Source organism: Bison bison, unplaced genomic scaffold (genome assembly GCF_000754665.1).
Source record: "Bison bison bison isolate TAMUID 2011002044 unplaced genomic scaffold, Bison_UMD1.0 scf7180017864266, whole genome shotgun sequence".
NCBI classification, from domain to species: domain Eukaryota; kingdom Metazoa; phylum Chordata; class Mammalia; order Artiodactyla; family Bovidae; genus Bison; species Bison bison.
The window spans coordinates 1,098,345-1,104,184 of record NW_011494838.1 but is presented as its reverse complement, the minus strand read 5'-3'; the positions used below and the strand labels follow the sequence as shown (position 1 = coordinate 1,104,184).

General features: G+C 52.4%; 1 protein-coding gene across 1 annotated transcript in view; it reads left to right on the top strand.

Moving 5' to 3' along the window:
* MYT1L (myelin transcription factor 1-like) overlaps window positions 1–5,840 on the top strand; it is a 132,683-nt gene that overhangs the window by 32,018 nt on the left and 94,825 nt on the right.

The window sequence follows — 5,840 nt, the reverse complement described above, 5'->3', positions numbered from 1 at the left end:
TAGTTCAGTTCAGTTCAGTCGCTCAGTCGTGTCCGACTCTTTGCGACCCCATGAATTGCAGCACGCCAGGCCTCCCTGTCCATCATCAACTCCCGGAGTTCACTCAGACTCACGTCCGTTGAGTCAGTGATGCCATCCAGCCATCTCATCCTCTGTCGTCCCCTTCTCCTCCTGCCCCCAATCCCTCCCAGCATCAGAGTCTTTTCCAACAAGTGTAAGTTAAATGCGCACATAGGTTATCAAAGCCGGAATAAGCACTCAGCTCCCGCTGTGCTTCCGTGCGCTGGCACTGCACTAGCCAGCCTGGCAGCCCCTGGCCACGTGTGCTCATTTACATATAAACACCCTGAATTTGAATTTAAGTTAAGGAAACTGGCAGCATGCTCTGTACCACTGGCTCCCCACCGCCACCGCCTGCTCCTGGGGTGCACGCCCCTCATTCTCCAGTCTCGGCCCCGAGGCCAGCTCCCAGCCGGCCAGGCCTGACTCCGCCTGACGTGACCTCTGCCTGGGTCTCCTGTCCCTCACGGCCCAGGTCACCACCCGACCGCACACTGTATGTCGACTTCGTTTGCTTCTCTTCCGGCGCTGACGCCGCGATGTCCCTGCTGCCCACCCCTCTCCCCGGGGTCACCCGTCTGCCCCAAACGCAGGTCAGTAAGCAGTGGTGGAGGGAAGACACGGCCGTGTCCGTGTTCCCCAGGCCCATCAGATCTGGGACACTTGGGACCTCAGCTGGGAACGGGACACAGACGTGCCCTGCAGTGTCCTCTCTGACCTTTTTGAAGCTGGAGGAAGCCATCTGGAAAAACAATACTTGACCCAAGGAACAGACAGACGGAGGCGCCGCCACACCCGCACCCCAGCCTCATCCAGAGCCGCCCCTTTCCACCCCCGTTTGTGCCCCGAGGTCACTCTGGCCCCCCACGATGGAGACAATGGGGACAGGCCGTGCGGGTCTGTCTCATGGGGTCCGTCTCGGGCCAAGGAAGGCTTCTGGCAAGGTCAGGAGCCGACATGGTGAACGTGCAGAAGCCCAGGGCTCGGGGGGAGCCCGGCATGTTCACCAGGGACCCGGTGCCCGGGGTGCGCCGTGCCGAGCCCGGGACAGCGGGGTGTGGAGAAGCGTGTGTCCACTGCAGGGACGGAGCCTCCGCAGCAGACACACAGCAGGAACGAGTCTGGTCCCGCGAACCGCTCCTTCTGGGAGAAGCAGGTCGAGCCGTTGGTGAGCAGACAGGTGCGCAGAGGAGACCGCAGCGAAACAGCCATGGAAGCGGGAACGCAGAGCTCCGAAGGGAGGGCTGCAAGTGCGTTTCGGGTGATTGCGCATAAATCACCTCCGCCGGGAGGAGCTCCGGTGAGGACAGAGAAGCTGCTGTCTGACGTGAGAGCAGGGACAGACAGCTCAGGGCCAGGGGCAGCGGTGAAGGCGAAGGACGCTCCTCAGGGGAACTGTCTGTCCTTCCCGATCTGCAGGGGCTCATCCCGGCGGGGGCCCGTCTGGCTCTCCTACCACTGAGCATCGCCTGCATCCCGGCAACTTCGCAGCAGCGGGCAGGAGACGAGGGGACGATGCCCCGTGAGAGCAAGGTCCTCAGGTGTGGGGGCTGCCCCCCAGTAGAGCACCTGCAGAAGGAGGACCCCCCTGTCCAGGCCCCAGCGGGGACCACTGTGCCCCTGAGGAGCCTGTGAGTTGGTCTCTGGGCATCAGGGGTCCTCTGGTGCACACACTGCAGGGAGACTCTGACCGGCTGGCATGCAGTATTCTGCTTCCTTAACCAGAAAACACTCCCGGGGAATTCTAAATATTTTTTCACAGTCAATAGGGAAGTCTTGTGCCAGATAGCAACCATCCATCTTAAACAACCTTTGAGAGATGCTGAGTATTTTATTAACGTAACCCAGGCATCAGCCTTCCCTGGTGGTCCAGTGGGTAAGACTTCCCAGGTCCACCGCAGGCCGTGTGGGTTCCATCTCTGGTCGGGGAGCTAAAATTCCACCCACATGCCTCACGGCCAAAAAACCAAAACATAAAACAATACGATAATGTAGTCAATAAAGACTTTTGAAATAGTTCACATCAATAATAATAACAATGTTTTAAAAAAAAAAAAAAAGGCAACTCTCCAGTCCACGCTTGTGGTCACTGCAGTCTGTAGCTGCAGGGCTGTGCCTGGCGCCCTGGGGCAGGTCTGACCTGTACTAGTAAATGAATAGCCAGCACTGGACGCTCTGGGGCTGCACAGGCTGGTGCTGGTGCAGAAATGCCTGTTGTTTGGAGGAAGAAGAAGAAAGGGGTTGTATGTCTGCATATAAGAAGAAAATAAGAAGCAGCGGGTTCTGGGGGAGAGGCCAAGGGGGCCCTGGGCCAGCTCTCAGAGGCTGATTCGTTGCTCTGCCCATCGAGAACCCACCCCGAGCTCTCGGAATTTGAACTCAGGAACCCAGGACACCCAGGAGGGGCCCTTCCACTCTGCAAAGGGGACCTCAGTGTCCACCCTGCCCCGTGCAGTCCTGCGCTCCCCTGGGTGCTCAGTACAGTCGGGGAGCTGGGGGGGGCCCTCAGTGAGGTCAGTGGGCCTCTGGTCCACGAGGCCTGCTCTTCCCAGCCTCCGCCCTTCTCACCACCAGAGGAAGGGTGATGCCCAGGAGTGACCTTTCCTACATGAAGGGCTGCAGGAAACTGTGGGCTTTTGTGATTTGCAACCCATGGAGGGTGGCCTCTTAGACCACGTCTTCTATGACCCGGCAGACCTGGAGAATTTCTGCTGTGAAGAAGTGTCTCTTCTTCCCGTTCTTCTACGTTTTTGTTTTAATCTGTTGTCTACTTGAGAGGTTTTAACGTCTGGAAAGAACAACAGCAACCTACCTTTTGATTCTAGATGCTGAAAGAATCAAAAGGTGGGTCTCAGACTAACCTTTGGAGACAAAATGCTCATTGAAGTCTGCACTTGGTTTTAAAAGATTATAATCCACAGAGTTCTAACCACATCAAATTCTGGTTATGGGGATGGAGAAGAAAAATTTTCCTACATGGCTCCATTTTTTAGAGAATTTTTTGTTGCTGTTTTCTAATTGTAGCTTTGAGCATAAATTGTTTTTAACAATCTGATTCAAAAGATGAAGTTCAGACCTACAACATTTCACAAAGCTCACATTGGAATCCAAAAGACGCATAGAATCCGAACAAAGATCCCGGTGTACTTGATGAGGAAATGCTGTGGAGGCCCAGTGGGCTGAGCTCCTGAACCGCCTACGCTTCCTGGGCGCAGGGCCGTCCCCTCGAGTGACTGGATCAGCCCTCCTCCAGTTTCCAGCGGCGTGGACACACTGGGAGCCCCTCCCAAAGGCAAGCCCAAGGCTGCCCGCTGCACGTGTCCTCCCCGTGAGTTACGGCAGCCGCTCTGCTAGAGAAGAGCCTCCACCCGGGCAGAAAGGCCACAGAGATGCGGGGCCTTCTCCTTAACCTCTCAGTGGCCGTGCTCTTTTGTTTAGAATGTGGACCTGAACTATAAAATAATTTTCTGGTAAAACATCTTTTCTCATCGCAAACACACTCTCCCTGTTTCCTGGATCATTCATCACATGAAGAACTACCCCCACTGACTCTTGAATCTCTTTGGATTGAAAATTCAGTTTGTGGGCCATGAAGACCACGTTGTTAATGCCTAGCTGGCCCAGAGACTTCTGGACCATCTCTCACTGCCCACTTCCACACGTGGTCCTGTTCATCGTGAGCCTCAGCGAAAACACAACTAGAAGGGTAAACTGCCTGAAAGCACGAAATCAGAGACGGAATTCCAAAAGCTCACTGTGAGTGACCTTGAATTCTGGAGGCTGAAGCTTCGAACCTGCTTGTTGGCAGGTTCCTGATGGACCCCCTCCATCCGTCCACATCATTAAGGCTTGACTTTGTCTCACATGTGTTTTTAAAGAGTTAAATACTGATACCTTGAGAAAGTCCGTTACCCACAAGGATCTTTCGCGCCTGGAGCTGTCTCTCCTGCCATCCCCATGCTCACGGCAGGGGTCAAGCAGCCTCGAGGACACAGAGGGTGGCCTCTCGGTTTTGAAAGCCTCACCCTGGCCGTGAGTGATGTATTGTTAGCTGAATGCTTCCTCGGTATTTCTGATGTGTTCACTGGTTTTGTTTTCCTTTTGCTGCTCTTTGGAAAACACGTATGCTCATTCTCAGGCTATCAACTCCTAGAAATTATCCAAAGCAGCGACAACATTTATTTCATACAATTAATGATACTCTCTGACTAATATATGACAATTTTGATTTGCTGATGTTTAGAGAGATGTTAAATTTCAAAAATGTGTTGGTTCCACGTGTGGGCCAGCAAGGATGTTACTTTCTGTTACTGACGTGTTGATGTCCAACCCCGTTCACCAACAAAAACCTTTTCTAAGGAGACAGCACAGAATCCATAAAGAAAACTCTTGGGCCCCCTGACTCAGCTCTGAATCACCCAGTATGTTCTAGCAATCAATACACCTCATTTCCTCACTAATACACTTTAAAAATTCTTCTTACTCTGGCTTGTTTAATCATAGAAACAAGGAGTATATTTGAAAATGGCAGGCAGTTAACCAAATCCAACCTAAAGTGGGTGGGGGAATCCATTTGCAAATCCATTTAGTATTATCTATACTTTGCAATATATGTGGTAGTGACTGTAGCATGAGGGGAACGATGCATACTCTACAAATATCCCTCTAGAGTTAGAATATGTTTCAGATGAAATACAGGGGTTCAGGTCAGTTCACTCCCTCAGTTGTGTCCAACTCTTTGCAACCCCATGGACTGCAGCACACCAGGCTTCCCTGTCCATCACCAACTCCCGGAGCTTGCTCAAACTCAGGTCCATCGAGTGGTGATGCCATCGAATACAGGAGTGAGTGTAATTTTTAACACGGTCCTTTTTAAAATGAGTATTCCCGAATTCTTGTGAGTGTCGACATGACACTTATCCACACGTTATATCCGCCGGCTCAGATGGTCACGCACACGGTGTATCTGCCAGCTGGCCACAGGCTTGCCGAGGCACAGGATGACCCCAGCAGTGCTGGACGGTGTGCTATTGGTGCCAACTCACCGCACTCCTGCTTTTAATGGGCGTCTGGCCACTGTGTACTTCTCCCCACCCACCATCTCCAGCCCACTGAGATACAGTGAATCAGAGTACCTCCTAAGTTTTGCTGGGGCTTGTTGCTTCACAGTGTATCTTGATAAACTGGCTCTAAGGTAGAAAATTCAAAGCCACTCTCAACCCTAGCATGTGCTCTTGGTACTGACTGCCCAGGGTCGGTGTCGGCACAGAACCCACCAATGTCGGGATGTCAGCACCCCGGCAGGACCCACCAATGTCGAGATGTCGGCAACCTGCAGGGCCCCCAATGTTGGCATGTCGGGACCCCAGCAGGACCCGCCAGAACCTTGGGCTTTCTTCTGTGCTGCCCAAGCATCTCTATGAAAGCATTTTAAAAGCAATTGTTGTGAACATCTGCTTACAAGGTGACGACAAGTTCACAAACTCTTAGAAAGCCTAGTCATACGATGGATATCATTATTATGCACGTGGTCAGGCAGTAAATAAATCCAATTTTAAAAGCAATGCTTAAAATTTAGAAGTAATGACAAAGTAATATTTTAAAATTATATTTAGGCTTCCCAGGTAGCACAGTGGTAAAGAACCCACCTGCCAATGCAGGAGATGGGAAATCGATCCCTGACTCAGGAAGATCCCCTGGAGGAGGAAATGGCAACCCACTCCAGTATTCTTGCCTGGAGAATCCCATGGACAGAGGAGCCTGGTGGGCTGCAGTCCATG